Below are 19101 nucleotides of genomic sequence, written 5' to 3'. Positions count from 1 at the left end.
TCAATTTGTGACAACATACCATGCCTTTCAGTCCATTGTTTGAAGGTAGATTCTCATTCGTTGCTTCCAAAAGGTGTAATTTAGTTCACAAAAAATGGGTGGTCTAGTTGAGGATTGACCCTCACCAAAGGGAGCTACTCCTATTTGTGCCATCTAGATCTTTATATAGCTATTTGTTTGGATTTTCTATAGCCGTGCTCTTATACCAATTGAAACCTAAGGAGTAATCCCAAGAGGGGGGGTGAATTGGGTTATTTAAAATTCCTTAAAGTCTTTTTATGAGTTCTTGACATTTTAAAATATTTTAAAGACTTTTTATATTCATGTTGATTAGACAATCCACACAAACACTTACTTCTTCTATTCAATCCACCACCACAACATACACAACCAATTGATTAACTGTTCACACCAAACAAACACAATACAAGCAATCAATATTTGTTTTGCAATATTCAGCAACCCTATATATAAATGTGCAAGTCCTATAGTTGGCCTTTGAACTGAAGATTAAAATAACATCCAATCACTTTTTCCAAAATCAGAATTTAAATAAACCTTTAGCTAATAGGTTTTGGGTTGTTAACCAATCAACGTACTCCCTTATGGTTTTCGCAAAAAATTAATTAACCAACGTACTCCCTTTCAGTTTCCACGAGCCCAAGAACAAATTAGGCTTTGGTTTATTTAATTTTCAATATATTTTGCTTTTATGATTGAAAGAATTACAATATCCACACAGTTTTATTTTGCTGGAATGTAAAGAGAGTAAGGGAAAGAGAGTGACACCGCTGCTTTTACAAGATTCGGCTTACCTTAGCCTACATCCTTGCCTTAGGTCAACCACCTATGGATTTCACTATACCTTGTTCCTTCTGAGTGGAACAAAAACCTTTACAACAACCAACCTATTTTTTAGGAAGAGAAACCTCTCCAAGCAACAACCTATGCTTGGTCAAACGATCCAACAATACGTTGAACTGTCAAAGATCTAGTAGAAAGGAATGAATATCTGCATATAAAAACACTCTCAAACACAGAGTAAGTTGTATAAGTTAAATCTCTAATCGAACTTCAAAACCAAAACTAAATAGAAAATGTGAAGCTCAAGGTTTAGAAATCATCAATGATTCTTTCTTATTGATATAAAGATTTTAGATGCAAATCATAACCAAAGCTCTTTTTTTGATTCAGCAATTTCGTAGGATTTTCCCCAGCAAGAGTGTGAGCAGGTATGAGCTTTAGGAGAACTTTAGCGTAGAAAGTGTGTATTGCTTGAGCGTTTTTTTTATTATTATTTAGCAAGGGAGGTATTTATAGACTTCTTAAAGAAAATTTTCTTCATTTAACATAGAGTATTTAAGTAACTTTTCAAAAGATATTAAATCATAGAATCAATTTTGAAAATCTTCCCCTAAATTTGAAATTCAAAAATCCTCCGTAGAGTCAGTCGGCTAACTCACTTAACTGGGTCACTTTTTACACTAGTCAGTCGGCTGGACAAGTAGTGGACACCATTCTATCTCTCAAAAACTAATTCTAATAAATTGTCAGTCGGTTGACTGAACCACGTTCAAAATGGTCAGTCGGCTGGGTACTGTCAGTTGGCCAGGTGTTTTCAGTTGATCGAGTCATTCGGTTGGACAGTTAACTTTGCTGAAGGATTTTTGTCAGTCGGCTGACTGAACTACATTCAAAATTGGTCAGTCGATTAGATGTTTTCAGTTCATCAAGTTAGTCGGCTGGGCAGTCCTCTTTTTTCAAATATTTTTTATTTCTGATTTTTTAAAATCTAGTTTACTTGAAAAATCAAATACAACTTTTTTAAATAATATTTTCAAAAGTTTTTCAAGTGTTGGTCTCTAAGTCTTTGTATCTTAAGGAGCTTCACATATCTAAATATTAATGACTTAAAGTACTTACAAATATCCTTCTAAGCATGATCTCCTTAATCACTAAGTCTTGCAGCCTCTTGAGGTTCAGTCTTACTTCAAGATCTATTTGGCCTTTAGGCTCTTCATTTTCCATTCATTGCTTCAATATATTGAAAAGCTTTCACTTGATTGACTTTGATCTCCAGCTTACTTCCATGATTAACCAAGAGTGTCATTTTACTTAGACCTGAAATAAAGTCACTCTACAATACAAGTTTAAATATCCTTCATTTGTTATCATCAAAACAAGATTGAAAAAACCAGTTAGGCCAACACGCTCTCCTATAAATATTTTTGCAAATAAAGAACATTTGGGGAATCTAAGAATTTAAACTCAATTAAATATTTGTGCTATAAATAATTTCTCTCAAAATATTTATCAAATAAATAATCAGGAGAAATGCAAGCAATACTCTCAAAAAGTGATTTTCAAAAGACAATAACAAGTGAGAGTATATGCATGTATATATAAATAAAATATCCAAAATAAAATACTCTCTTTAAAAATGATTTTGAGATAAAAACAAGTGGAAGAGAGTTGGAGAGATTTGTTTAAAATATTTTGCCCCAAAAGAATGATTTAAACAATAAAAAACATTTTGGGGGAACTTTGATTAACAATGGTTTAGATAAAAGATTTAGGTTAATCAAAGTTACTAATTTGGAGTTATGAGGGGGTATTTATAGTTTTTCTGAAAATTTTGAACGTTAGGGACATATTAGTTATTTTTGAAAAAGTTTAACTAAGGTTAATAAAAATAAAAACGTTTTTAATCTCGATAAAATTCGCCAACCCAAAAGCACCGGTCGACCAAACTTAAGGTTCGATTGACCAAGTGGCTTGGTTCGGTCGACCGGGAGCATTTTGAATTAGAAGGTTGGTCAATCAGACATGAAGGGTTCAAAGGCAATTTTCCAATTCCGCACGGTTCGGTCGACCAAATCATTTTTGAACTTGGAGGTTCGATCAACCGAGCTGTTGGGGCTTCTCCTGAAGATGTTCGATCGACCAAAGAGTTGGAGTTCATTTTTTGGTCGGTCGACCAAAGAGTCAATTGTTGACCCCAACGTGGTTCAGTTGACCAGGGCTTACCTATATACTTCTGGTCGAACAACCGAGCAGTCAACCTGTTGACCCGGTGGGGGTTCGGTCGATCGAACATGTCAATTTGGGCATTTTCGGTTCTTTTTCTCTTATAAAATTTTTCCTATTCATATGATGATTAATCCCTAAAGTTCTGTGGCTCCCTATGGTCAATCTAAGGCCTATCTGAGCGTACAAGACATATCAGCAGATGCATGCATTATTACAGACAATGATATAAAAATTAAATGCATATACAAATTAAAATGAACGTCTTCATCTTTTGCTCTTCAGTCCTCATGGAATACGCCAAAAAATATGATCCTTATGTTCCTCCAGGCTTCCATGTCCTTTACCTCATGTGTGTGCTGAATCATGAACCTATTAAAAAAAATAGTAAATGCACACATGAGATACTTGTGCTTTGTCAGCATCAAAACAGGGATCGGACTCAATAATTCAATAATCTCCCTTTTTTTTATGATAACAAATGCATAATAGCAAAGTGGGTACAGCCTGAAAAGGCTCCTCCTAAGAATATGTATAATGGAAAATATATACAGTAAAGTTCAAGCATATTAAGACAGAAGATAATACAAATGATCATACATTTAATTTTAGCATTAAAGCGCACGCTCAAACAATTTTCCCTATGAATTGCCCCTAAAAATTTCCCTTTCGGTCATTATTATTTTGCTTAAAAAAATTCTTCCCCTTTTGGCATCAGCAAAAAAGGGTAAGCTAAGTGGAAAACATTTTATCATTTAACACAAACTTAGCAAAAAGAACTCCCCCCTTTTAAAAATATTTTTTTTTATTTTTCTTATAAAACTCTTCCTCTTTTTAGTACAAAATTTTGGGCATAAAAAGTTTATGATGGTTTGAAAGATATAGCAACGAAGCACACAAAAAATATTATAACTGGTCATCTAAAAGATTAAAACGACATGTTGAACAAGGTTAGATCATAAATTTGCAAAAATCATTTCAATTTAAGCACAACAAAAACCCCACAAAAAATGAAATTTAAGAGCATGCAACATATAAAAAGTAGGTTTGAGCATAAATATGATCTAACTAGTTCACATGCATTTCATATATAATCCATGAACCAGTTATGCAACACCCTTATACAATTTATAAACAATAAATCTTCATGACATAAGATTTTAATACAAGAAAAGCACATTCATGAAGGCATTTAATGGTACAAGCAAGAAATAAGGTATGTATCATTTAAAATCATATCTTGCCATAAGAATATATATATATATATATATACATATATATAAGTAAATAAATATATATATTCCCCTTATGATTATCAATAAATGCTGGGGGCTATGCCTGCTAAAAAAGAACTTTAATTCAAGAAACAAGCAAGCAAATGTTTTTCTAGTTTGACATTTAAGTACAATCCATAATATGACAAGAAAAGGCTAACCACATATATCCCAAAGATACAAAATTTACGACTAGAGATCATATGGCAAAATTTAAGACACTGTGGCAAACAAAATAATTTTATTTATAATATTCAATAAAGACATTACAATTAAGCACAAGCCATAATGAATTCAAAAACCAAATCTAAGCTAAAAATGTTGTGAGCACAACAAGATAGAAAAATAATTTTAGATGCTCCCCCTATCAATTTGAATATATGCTTAGATTCCATTAATTACTTATACTAATATTGATCGTGAAAATTCATTAAGATTTTGAACAGTATAAGTACTATTTTCATTCATAAACTAATTTTACTGGATATATGTTAGACCAATAAATCTCACAAGTAAAATGTCCCTAAACACACATGCGCTAAAAGTCAAATAGTAAGTCCAGCATGGTGTTCATGTGTACCCAGAACAATCCATATCAAAGATATTAAGTAGAGACAAGATATGATGTTCAAGGTATTTAAAAAGACTTCAGACTCAAAAAGTGGAAACAATATAAATAATGTGAGTCCATGGGTCAGGTTATTCTAATCCTTTTTTAAGGATGGGGCTTAAACTCCCCGGTATAGTTTTAGGCACAGATAAGTGCGTTTACTCTCGAGGATGGATTTCATTTAAGTACACTCAACACATGTTCATCCTTCTAAATATTACTCAGAATGCAAGAGATTATAAACGTCAAGCTCCTATTCATTATTTCCTAAAAGTGGGGCTTAAGCTCCCCCTGTATATTTGCCTGCATATATACTTGCATTAAGTTCAAGGATGATAGTCATTTACAAGCATTCATAAAAAATTCATCCATTCAAAAGGATTTTCAGTATGCAACGAATAATAAGCACTTAGCACACATGACATATTGCATTTCAATTAAAACTATGATAGCCAATTAAGTCTATACACAAAGATAATGCAATAGGGGTACAATACTGATGATGACACAACTCAAAATACAATAAATGTGTGCAAGACGAAAAGCTCCCCCTGAGTCATGCAATTTCCTTAGTCAATGGACCATCATCAAAATATGGAACGACTGACTACAAGGATGATGTTTTACCATTTGGGTCCAAGTGAAAGTACATAACACAAAGAGTTGGACCAAATGGTGTCTATGAACTAGTCTCTCCTAGGACAACATAATGTGTACATGTCATTAATTTACATAGCGGTTTGGATTTTACATGTACAATTTATTCAGTTATCTAGCCTCCTAGGAAATGAATATGAAGATTGTGCATGTTTTTCAGTTTAGCATATACCATTTAAAAAATTTAACATGCACTAGTAGACAATTCGACATGCACCTATAACTAAGGATGAAAATTAATATTCTTTTATGATTCACTCATCCTTTAAAAAACATTTTAGCATGCATTAAATAATTATCCTAATACATGGTTTCATTTATGGGAAAAATTCTACCGAAATTTCGGCAACATTTCGTCTATAAATTGAACATTTTCCCAAATTTTCATGTACTTGAAACCTGATAGATTCAAGCAAGCAATATAAATAGGGCATGCGAGAACCTATATCCACTACTAGCATGCAATTCTCATTACTACATAAGCTATGCAGGTGACATTCAGTACAAGCATGCAATCCAATAGTTCAACAGTTCAAATAAATATAAACTATCCATCAAATCATATAATATTTAGCAAACATAGTAGATAGTAGCATTCAGCTCAAACAGCAGATTTAAACAAAAATTCTTTGCTCCCTCTCAGTTATGCAATCAAAGAATTTCATATTCAGTAACAGTATTTGGCATAACAAAATTTTCAAATATAGGGATGAGCTTTAAGTTCCATTGCGAATTTAGGGCTATATGATATATATATATATATATATATATATATATATATATAATATTAATTTCCTAAACATAAAGTTTGTATGATGGACAAGTCATGTTATATTCAAAATTTTTAAATTTAGCCATATATAGCATAAGAAATCGTATAACAATTAAAATATTTTGTCCATTTCGATACCTTGCATCTATTATGCAAGCTGAAGGAGAAATTGAAGATGATGTAATGCATAGAGTTAAAGCAGGTTGGGTAAAATGGAGAAGTTCTTCAAGTGTTCTATATGATCGTAGAATACCCTTAAAATTGAAAGGGAAGTTTTATATGACAGCTATAAGACCAGCTATGCTATATTGATCAGAATGTTAGGCGACGAAGAAACATAATATCCAAAAAGTAAAAGTTGTCGAGAAGAGGATGCTTAGATGGATGAGTGGTATAACATTGAAAGATAAATTAAGGAATGAACATATTCGTGGTAAGTTAAGTGTAGCTCCTATAGAAGATAAGATAAGGGAAGGACGACTCAGATGGTATGGACACTTGCAACGTAGGCCTTATAGTGCACCTGTGAGGAAGAGTGACTTAGTTACTGTGGGGGGGCAGTAGAAGGGGTAGGGGTTGAACTAAAATAACTTGGAAGGAGATCGTGAGTAAGGATTTAATATCTTTGAAACTATCAAAAGAAATGGTCCATGATCGCATAAATTGGCGAAAAAGGATTCATATAGCCGACCCCACTTAGTGGGACTAAGGCTTGGTTTTGTTGTTGTTGTTGTTGTTGAATGAGATTTATTTAAACATGCTTATGATGTTTAATTCAAAAACTGATAATGATATAAGCATGCACTAGCCAAAATTATCATATATTATCCAATCATAATTATATGTATATATATTAAGTTTAGATTGGATAAGTTCATTAAAACTCATATGTTGGCTAGATTTTCCTACAGTTATTAGTATAACAATAATGTATGTTAATGTAATGCCCTGGACCCGCCACGTGGGGCCCAAAGTGTTATGAGTCTGACACATGTCTCTGATACCATCCATGTAGCGGAAAATAATAAAATAACCTCAAACATAATATACCAGATTTCTATATTTGTACATCAATAAACTCATATCATACCACTTCATTCTCCATATTACAAAACCTGGATGAAATATAATAAATATAAAAAAAAAAAAAAAAACTAAAAACATTACTATTCTAGTACCACTCACAAACTTACCCACCTTGGAGCTATCTAAGCTTGACCACCTGGATAACCTGAAAAGATTTAAGCAATGACGGGGTGAGACACCTCTCAGTAAGGAAAAAAATAGTTTATAACAGTGTGTGGCTGAAGTGTTTAATATATACAATTAAAATATTCATCCAAATACATTCACAATCCACAAGCAGCCCAAAATATCATGCTCATAACCACAACATGGTCTACATCTTTGTCATCCAATTACATCCCACACTCACAAATATTTTACTGATAATTCCTGAGAATAAAGAATTCTACCCACTCGTACAAGTAGATTCCCTCTTCTCTAGTGCTAACACTAGGGCACGCACCTTTCTCAGTAAGCCCTCGGGTTATGTATCCAGGTAGAGTCACCGAGAATAGGGAAGATCACCCGCCCATACAAGTGGCTTCCCTCTACTATGGTATCCACAAATAATTACCAGAGTACTTGCCTTCCTCAGCAAGCCTTTGGGTGGAGTAATCTATTTTACCGTAAATACTTAATTAATTAAAGTCACACGTAGCCAACAATATATGTTTCACAGAACTTCACACATATACGCATATCACAATCAATCCACACAGGATAATCATACAGTCTTCAATCATACCCACACAGAGTCTACATCCACAAATCATGTAACCGTCCACATAGAACTCTAACACACACATCATACATGTCCACACAGGACTAATCAAACCACACAACATATATATATCCACACAGGACTGGTCCACATAGGACTAATTAAATCACACTTGTTACAAAGCAAGCACTCTATTCATGGTAAATAGGTAAACAACCTCCACATACCACTGCCAATGTTTACCTCCTAGTATAAATGCCCATATAACGACCTCCTCATACCATTGCTAATGTTATATAATGGTTATACCAGGTATGATATAATGACCTCCTTATACCACTGTGAACGCTATATCGTAATTTACATGAACCACAACACAAACCAACCACAACCAATCAATCAGCACATCCATAATTCTGCACAGTATACACAACAATAGTATCTACATTCAACCAATGTAATCAACCAGGCGGAATTCACAGTCAAACAATATTCGCAGTCTCAATGATTCATCATTCCATAATGCTCACAATCATTTAATTATTAAGAATGGTTTCAACCACATGATTTTTTCCCAATATAATATATATATATATATATATATATATATATAATCAGTATTTTCAATTCAGTATGTTTCAAAAAAATTATACCTGGATATGTAGAAATTTATACCCGAAATTAGTCATCTAAAATTATTAAAAAGCTATTATAAAATATTTCCCCTTACTCGCTCCTCATAATTCGGCCTAAAATCAACAAAATGAGACCCTGTAATCCAAAATTTTCAAATTCCTCAAATCTTAGAAAAACACCCTTATAATACCTCCTAGGCTCCAAATAACAATATTTGCTAAAAAAATTCCAAAATAACACACTTACCCTAGTTTTGGGATGTTTCCCAAACTTCTCAAATCGAAGATCCGCTCCACCTATATTGCATAGAATCTTTTCAGGAGTCACGTGGTAGCTTCCGATCATCGAACCAATCTAAATCCGGCCTGAAATCAAAGAGAGAAGGTAGTAGGGCCGAAATTCTAGAAAGAGAAAGGGTATAGGGAAAATTTCACGCTGAAATGAAAGAACACACCTTTTATAGGCAAGGGTTCATCGACAAGAAACGTGGACTCGTCAACGAGTCCTAGTACACAGTTCGACGACGAAACAGCAAACTCGTCAACGAAATTCAGTCATGTGAAAACTCCTCTCAGTAATTCCTTGTCGACGAGACATGTGCCCTCGTCGATGAGTCAAGACAGAACGCTCGTCGACGAGACCAATTGGTTCATCAATGATTGCTCGCTGCCACCCTTACAAATTTATTCTTCATTCCCTTCTATCCTTCTTATTATTTCAAATAGTTTAAAATTTTTCTAGGTCATTACATTCTCCCCTCCTTAAAAGAATTTCGTCCTTGAAATTCGTTAATCACCCATTTTCACACCAAAAAGCTAACCAACCACATTCACGAATTTCAAATAATTCAAACATATACGGCATCAAATCATGCAAAGTCAAACAACATTAACACACATACTAACATAAACATATTACCCGGGCCTTTAGTGTTCCTTAGGCGTACCCAATATATAGACACGCGTCAGGGCACCGTCGCCGCGAGGCACTGGGTTGTTCCTTTGGTTCTGATTCTGGTTCGGAGTTGGTGCATTATTTGGCAGTTCTCGACATTCCTGAGCTATATGACCCTATTTGCCACATATATAGCATACAACACTCCTACTCCGTCATTGTCCCCAATGCCGCTGATTACATCTAGGCCAGTGGAGGCGTGACGAATCGCCCTTTCATCCTCGATCAGTTCTTTCTGACCCCTAGCCCGTTGCATCTCTATATCCTCTCCACGACCCTTGTTTGACATTCGTTTGGGATCGTGGAGATGTAGTCCTTTTCCTTCGTTCTGATGCCTCTGTTCCCCTCTATAGACTCGACCCTACTACCGTAGCTTTCTCCACCAACTCCATGAAATCTTGAATCTGCAGACACCCCATATGCTCATGAATCCTCTAATTCAGGCCCCTTTCAAACCACCTCGTCTTCTGATATTCATCTAGAACCACAGAAGGTGCAAAACAAGATAACTCTACAAATTTAGCAGTGTACTGTTGAACAATGAGGTGCCCTTGAGTCAAGATGAAAGATTCTTCGGCCTATGCATTTCTGGTGATGGCGAGAAAATGTCGGTCGTAGAAGACCTGCTTGAAGTGACCCCAAGTCATTGCTATAGGTACCGCTCACTGTTCCTCTAATAGTTTCATTGCATGCCACCACCGTTTAGCTTCTCTAGCCAGTTTGAAGGCAGCGAAGAGAACCTTCTGCTCCTCGATACAATTCAATAATGCCATTATTTTCTCCATTTCTTGCATCCACATCTCAGCCTTAATTGGATCAGTACCACCCTCAAAAGATAAAGGTTTCATACGAGTAAATTGATCAATGGTGCATTCCTGGTGCACCGGTGGATAGCTTGTTCCCCTAAAATCCCGTCTCATTTATTCCCTAGCCTGATGGGCTATTCCTATTAATAGTCAAGAGGTGTCAATGTCGTCCTCGTTGGAAGCTCCCATTTCGATTCCTCCTCCTTCATCCATGCCTTTGCCCCTTGGATCCATCCTTGAATATAAATATACAATAAAGGCAATTAAGAATCTCCACATCTCAATACATCTATGACATAATCATAAATCATAAAATCAATTTAATATTCAAATCCCCAATTAAATATCCAACATCCAATTATTTGCAATCATCTTAACTTTCAAATTCAAATTCCAATTTTCAATTCCTCCACTCAGAAACATTATCGTCGATGGATTTACCGTGGTTTTCTGAAACCGTCAACTAATTCAGAAAATCACAGAAGTCCGCCAAGGAATTTTTGCCTCCAAGTTACAAAACAACCTCAAACTCCTGGCAATACCTTAATCTACCCATTCCTACCCTTATTCCACTCATACCTGTACTTTATTATTGATCCTCTTAAAGTCCGCAAGATCGTTATGCTCTGATACCAACTGTAATGCCCGAACCCGTCACGTGCAGCCTGGAGTGTTATGAGACCGCCACAAGTCTCTAATACCATCCATGAAGCAGAAAATAATAAAATAAGTTCAAACATAATATACCAGAGTTCTATATTTGTACATCAACAAACTCATATCATACCACTACATTCTCCATATTACAAAACCTGGATGAAATATAATAAACATAAAAAATAAAAAATAAAAAAATAATTGTTCCGGTACCACTCACAAACTACCCCACCCTAGAGCTATCTAAGTTCAGTCACCTAGATAACCTGAAAAGATTTAACCAATGACAGGGTGAGACATCTCTCAGTAAGGAAGAAATAGTTTATAACAGTGTGTGGCTGAAGTGTTTAATATATATAATTAAAATATCCATCTAAATACATCCACGATCCACAAGCAACCCAAAATATCATTCTCATAACCACAACATGGTCTACGTCTTTTTCATCCAATTACATTCCCACACTCATAAATATTTTACTAATAATTCCTGAGAATAGGGAATTCTACCCGCCCATACAAGTAGATTCTCTCCGTTCTAGTGCTAACACCAGAGCACTCACCTTTCTCAGTAAGCTCTCGGGTTATGTATCCAAGTAGAGTCATCGAGAATAAGGAAGGTCACTCACCCATACAAATGGCTTCCCTCTACTTTGGTATCCAAAAATAATTACTAGAGTACTCGCCTTTCTCAGCAAGCCCTCGGATGGAGTAATCTACTTTACCATAAATACTTAATTAATTAAAATCATAGACAGCCAACAATATACGTTTCACAAAATTTCACACATATACGCATACCACAATCAATCAACGTAGGATAATCATTTAGTCTTCAATCATAGCCACACAAGGTCTACATCCACATATCATGTAATCATCCATAGAGGACTCTAACACACACATCATACATGTCTACACAAGACTAATCAAACCACACAACATATATGTCCACACAGGACTAATTAAACCACACAGGTTATAAAGAAAACACTTCATTCATGGTAAATAGGTAAACAACCTCCTCATACCACCACCAATGTTTACCTCCCAGTAAAAATGCCCATACAACGACTTCCTCACACCACTACCAACGTTATATGAAAGTTATACCAGGAATGATATAACGACCTCCTCATATGACTGCCAACACTATATTGTAATTTACATGAACCACAACACAAACCAACCACAACCAATCAATTAGCACATCCACAGTTCTCCATAGTATACACAACAACAATATCTGCATTCAACTGGTGTAATCAACTAGGAAAAATTCACAGTCAAACAATATTTGCAGTCTCAATGATTCATCATTCCATAATGCTCACAATCATTTAATTATTAAATATGGTTTCAATGCCATGATTTTTCTCAATATAATAAATATATAAAATCAGTATTTTCAATTCAACATGTTTCAAAAAAATTATACCTTGATATGTAGAAATTTATACCCAAAATTAGTCGTTTAAAAGTATTAAAAAGCTATTATAAAATATTTCCCCTTACCTGCTCCTCAAAATTCGGCCTAAAATAAATAACACGAGACCTTGTAATCCAAAAATTCCAAATTCCTCAAATCTTAGCAAAACACTCTTATAATACCTCTTAGGCTCCAAATAAAAATATTTGCTAAAAAAGTTCCAAAATAACACACTTACTCTGGTTTTGGGATGTTTCCCAAACTTCTCAAATCGAAGATCCGTTTCGTCTTTATTGCAGAGAATCTTCCTAGGAGTCTCGTGGTAGCTTCCGATCACCGAACTGAGCTAAATCCAGCCTGAAATCGAAGAGAGAAGGTAGTAGGGCCAAAATTCTATAGAGAGTAAGGGTATGTCATGCCCCGAGCCCGATAATGGGACCCAAGGGTGAATTAGTAACCTAACATGTCCCTATATCATACAAAACATCCATGATACACCATAATGAATGAGGGTCCGACCCCGTGGGGTTCCCAGGCACCCTATACACATTCATACACAAAATAGATACGTAATGAAAAAAGGTCATTCTATACATACTCCGTACCATACCAGAGTCTATACAAAAGGAATCTGGGTCCCATAATACAAAATATAAACATGGGTGTCAGCCAAAACCACAAAAGACAATACGATACAATCTTAGTACTTACCTAAGTACTCCCCACAGTACACCAACCACTATGCTCCCAACACCAAGACATTAGTTTCGATTACTCGAAGGACCTAAAAAATATATACGTACAGCAGGGGTGAGACACCTCTTAGTAAGGTAGATCTAGGTTATATCGGTGTGTGGCATTTGAGTGTTATCATGACACAAAACATACACAGTTCAATGCAATTCCAGTATTTTCAAAAAATAGTTCTAGTACAGTGCATTCACACACACACACATGATCAAGTAACCCGGTGTCGCCACACTCTTCTGCCCGAAGCAGGCTTGCATTACATGGCATCCCCGACACATGGCGTAGCCCCAGGCTCCTATGGCATCGTACCAGTACAACTGGTGGATCCACATCCTTCGGTGATCAGGCGGTAAGGCTCACGCCCTTGGATATAGAGCTGGACACTCTTGCCACACATAGCGAGCGATATTTCATGCCCTTGGATATAGAGCCGGACACTCTTTCAGTACCTGGAACAATTCAAAACCCAGTTCCTATTGCATTTCAAAAAAACACAATCATGCATGCTCATATAACCAAACAAACCACACTCATTTGGTAATCTAAAATCATGATTTTCCAAACATATACAGTTTAAACAGGTCAAGGCACGACCATCCTTATAACACAATATATATCACAATATATTTATGGTTTTCCAACAAAACCAGAGATGTCACCCAATGCCCCATTTTCCCCAAAACTATAACATGAAAAATCCATAATTTTACCCATTAGATTTCCCCAAATAAGCAACCAAAATACACACAGGAGCGTGAACCATAGTTCTATTGAGTCCGATTTCGAAAATAACCGACATAAACAGATCCCCTTACCTTTCCCCAAAAATCCAATCCCGAACTCTACAGCCCCCAAATAGCGAACTGAGTTCCCAAAACCTATAAAACACAGTACAGAATATACTCACAATTCTATTCCCTACATAACTACCGAATTAGAATTGAAAACCGAGCCTTACCTCGATTTCAAGCCAAAAACCGAAAATGCCCAGAACGAAGATCCGATCCGTAAATCTTGTAGAGAATCCTTCCGTGATCCTTGTGGTAATGTTGGATTGACGATTCCAACAACGTACGGTGAAGAAATCTAGAGAGAGAGAGAGAGAGGGTATTTCGAGTTCCTAGAGAGATAGAGAGAGATTTCTTGATTTCTTGGTGATTAAGCAACCCAAATGGATATTTATAGCCCTTTGACTTGGCCAACCTCATTGGCGAGATGGCGTCTTCGTCGATGAGTCATTGAAGACAGTTCGTCAACAAGACGGTGGCCTCGTCGATGAGCCTGAGATTCTCAGTTTCTTGAAACCTCTCGGCTTCTCCTCGTCAACAAGCTCCTGCATTTCGTCACCGAGCAACCTGAAGCCTTCGTCAACGAACTCTGGCTTCATCGACGAAGGTTGCTTAATTACCATTTTACCCTTCTCCTCATTAATTTATCTATATATCATAGTTCAAGTTCTTATAACCTCCTCTCCTTACAAAAATTTCGTCCTCGAAATTTGTAATCTCTCATTCATGAACTCATTCACCCAATCAAATGCACACTCGACTCTAGAAAGAAAATCGGCGACTACTACAATGCAGCCCCTTCACAATATATACACACCCTCACTTATAGTGGAGGAATACTGTGTTACATGCATAAACCATCTTAGGAGTTCACAATATACACACTCCCTAAGACTAACCACCTATTCCAAAACAAAGTAAGGTAATGCATACACACTCAGAACAAATGTGGATACTTCCGACATATCTCTGCTTCCAGTTCCAAAAAAGCTTCCTCAACCTCATGATTCCGCCACAATACCTTCACTAACGTTATGTCCTTGGTACATAGCTTCAGAACTTTACGGTCTAGAATCTAAACAGGTACCTCCTCGTACGCTAGAGTATCCTCAATTTCCAAGTCCTCAAAACTAACAACATGCGATGGATCCAACACGTACCTTCTCAACATAGATACGTGAAACACAACATGGATCCTCGAGAGTGCTGGGGGTAGTGCAATCCTATAGGCTATTGGACCCACTAGCTCAAGAATCTCAAATGGTCCAATATACCTTGAGCTCAGCTTGCCCTTCTTCTCGAATCTCATCACCCTTTTCATCAGAGCGGTCCTCAGAAATACTTTACCCCCCACTTTGAACTCTAACTCACGATGGCGAACATCTGCGTAATTGTTCTGCCAATTCTGAGCCGATTTAATCCTATCCCGAATCAAACCGACCTTTCTTGACGCCTGCTGTACGAGTTCAGGTCCTAACACCTAACGTTCACCAACCTAATCCCAATACAGAGCCTCAAACGATGCCATCTCGATACTCGCCTGGAAGCTATTGTTATAGGCGAATTCTACCAATGACATAAACTGTATCCAGTTACCACCGAAGTCTAACACACAAGCCCGTAACATATCCTCCAAGATCTATATTGTCCTCTCCGACTGTCCATCAGTCTGGGGGTGGAACACTGTACTAAAAGTAAGCTTCGTCCCCAGTGCTTCCTGTAAGCTCTTCTAGAATCGAGAAGTAAACCTCGGGTCTCGATCTGACACAATGAACACTAGTACACCGTGCATTCTAACTATCTCATGCATGTACATGTCTACTAGCCTACTCAAAGGATAGCTAACCTTCATCGGTAAAAAGTGAGTAGATTTCGTCCACGATCACCCAGATAGCATTCTGTCCGCGAAGTGCTGGCGACAATCCGGTAACAAAATCCATGGAAATATGCTCTAATTTCCACTCCGGAATAGCTAAGGGGTAGTGGCCCTGTCGACCTCTGATGTTTAACTTTCACCTGTTGACACGTCAGACACTGCTCTATGAACTAAGCAATTTTCCTTTTCATACCACTCCACCAGAAGGTCTCTCGCAAATCCCGATACATCTTTGTACTACCAGGATGTACCATATACAAAGAACGATGCGCTTTCTCCATAATCGTCCTTCTAATCTCGTCATCGTTTGGAACATATCGCCTAGTTCCAAACCTCAACACACCTCCTTAAGAGATGTTAATTTACGTAGCCAACCCCTGCCGTACTTTCTCCACAATCTTAACTAACTCTGCGTCACTAGCCTGCGCAACTTTAATATGCTCAAACAAAGTCAACTGGACCACCAAACTAGTAATGAAATCCTGATGATCTCCGGCCACCAACTCAATACCAAGGCTTTCCAGATCCTGCTTGATATGATGCTGAGCTACAAGCGCAGATACTGTCACATGCTCTGACTTCCAACTCAACGCATCAGCCCCCACATTGGCTTTCCCCGGGTGATAGCTGATGGTGCAATCGTAGTCTTTGATCAGCTCAAGCCACCATCTCTGTCTCATATTCAACTCCATATGCATGAAAAAGTACCTAAGACTTTTGTCGTAAGTGAAAATCTTGCACTGCACACCATACAAGTAGTGTTGCCAAATCTTCAGTGCATATACAACAGCAGCTAACTCCAGATCGTGCGTAGGGTAATTTTTCTCATATTCTTTTAGTTGTCGAGAAGTATACGCTATTACCTTACCCTGTTGCAAAAGTACACATCCTAGACCCTTCAGAGATGCATCGCTATAAATCAAAAAATTGTCATCCCCAGAAGGAATGGTCAAAATCATAGCAGTAACCAGTCGGTGCTTCAATGCTTGAAAGCACTGCTCGTAATCACTGGTCCACTCAAATTTCCCCCCTTCCTAGTCAATCAAGTCAGAGGCCCAGAAAACTTAGAAAACCCTTCCACGAACGACGATAATAACCCTCTAGTCCCAAAAAACTCTGAACCTCCTACACACTCTTCGGCCTCACCCAGTCGACCAAAGCTTCAATCTTGCTATAATCAACTAAGATACCATCCTTAGACACCACATGTCTTAAGAATGCAACCTGATTAAACTAGAACTCACACTTCTTCAGTTTAGCACACAACTTCCTTTCCCGTAGAATCTGTAGCACTAAACTCAGATGGTTTTCATGCTCTTCCAAACTTCTCGAGTATACCAGAATATCATCAATAAACACCACTGCAAACTGGTCTAGGTACTCATGGAAAACCCTTTTCAAGATCCATGAGCACTGCTGGAGCATTCATCAACCTAAAAGGCATGACTAAGAACTCATAGTGGCCATACCTGGTTCGGAAAGCAGTCTTCGCAACATCTTCAGATCAAACCCTCACTTGATGATACCCTGACCGTAGGTCAATCTTCGAAAAGACCTGCGTCCCCTGCAGCTAGTCAAAAAGGTCATCAATACGAGACAAACGATATCGATTCTTCACAGTCACCTTATTGATCTCACGATAATCAATGCACATGCGCATCGACTCGTCCTTTCTTCTTCACAAAAAAAACTGGAGCTCCCCAGGGTGAAACACTAAGTCGAATGAAGCCCCTGTCCAGTAATTCCTGCAGCTGCTCCTTCAACTCCTGAAGTTCTGCTAAAGCCATCTGGTACGGAGCTTTAGAGAACCGTGTCTTTTCAGGTAGCAACTCTATCACAAACTCCACCTTACGATCCGAAGGTAAACCAGATAAATCTTCTGGAAACACATCCAAGAATTCACTAACTACCCAAATATTCATGAGCATCAACTCATCTCATGGCGGTTCCCTCACACAAGCTAGGTACCCTTGAAATCCGTCTAAGAGTAGCCTCCTCGCCTATAGTATCAATAGAACCTGTGGCGTTGAACGCACACACGATCTCTCCAACTCGTACTCCTGCTACCTAGGAGGTCTAAACACTACCACCCTTCTACGACAGTCAATCACAACATAACTGGAGAATAGTCAATCCATCCCCAATATGACATCAAGCCCCGATATACCGTATACCATAGGATTCATCAGTAACAACTTTTCTTGAATTACCAATGGGCAGTCTCCCAACATCCTCTTACAGAATGATATACTCCCAGATGGTGTAGCTACTGACAAACCTTCTTTCATGACTTGGGTCTCCACTCCACACAGTTTTACAAAATTAACAAATATAAAGGAGTGGGTCGCACCCAAATCAAACAAAACCACTGCTCTATTTAAAAGCAACATCATAGTACCTATCACCATATTCCTCGCATGCTCAGTATCTGCTGTAGTAAGCAAGTACACCCTTGCTGGAGCTGTGTTCATCTGATATGTTCCTCGAGATACCTATTTACTTCCCTAATTCTGACTTAAAGAAGGCGTACTCGTCTTTGGTGCGTGACAATCCCGAACCATGTGACCTGATTGGACACAGTTGTAGCAATTACCCCCAAATGGCTGGCATTCACCACTATGCAATCTGTGGCACCTGATACAACGATCACCCAACTAGTTCATCAAAGAACCTTGCTGCTCGGTATTCTAGCGGTAACCCGAGCCCCTGTTCTTCTTCTTCCATGATCTCTGGCGAGATCCATACTGAGAGCCAGAAGGTGCTAACCTCTTCTTCGGCTCCAAATCCACCTTATCCTCTCGGATGCCGATCTTGATCACAGTAGCCTTATCCACCAAGACCGAACACTCAAGGATCTGCTGCATTTCCTCTAATCTGCGAATGTTCTTCCTTAGGCCCTTCTCAAACCTCTGAGTCTTCTTATACTTATTTGAGATCAAGCACAACACAAATCGGGATAACTTTATATACTGAGCCGCATACCCCTGCACCGTTATACTTCCCTTAGTAAGAGCAGAAAACTCATCTACCTTAGCATCGCGTGTGGAAGTCAAGAAGTATCTTTCAAAGAACACCTCCT

The sequence above is a fragment of the Malania oleifera genome, chromosome 2 (assembly GCF_029873635.1).
Source record: "Malania oleifera isolate guangnan ecotype guangnan chromosome 2, ASM2987363v1, whole genome shotgun sequence".
NCBI lineage: Eukaryota > Viridiplantae > Streptophyta > Magnoliopsida > Santalales > Ximeniaceae > Malania > Malania oleifera.
This window is presented reverse-complemented; position numbering follows the sequence as displayed.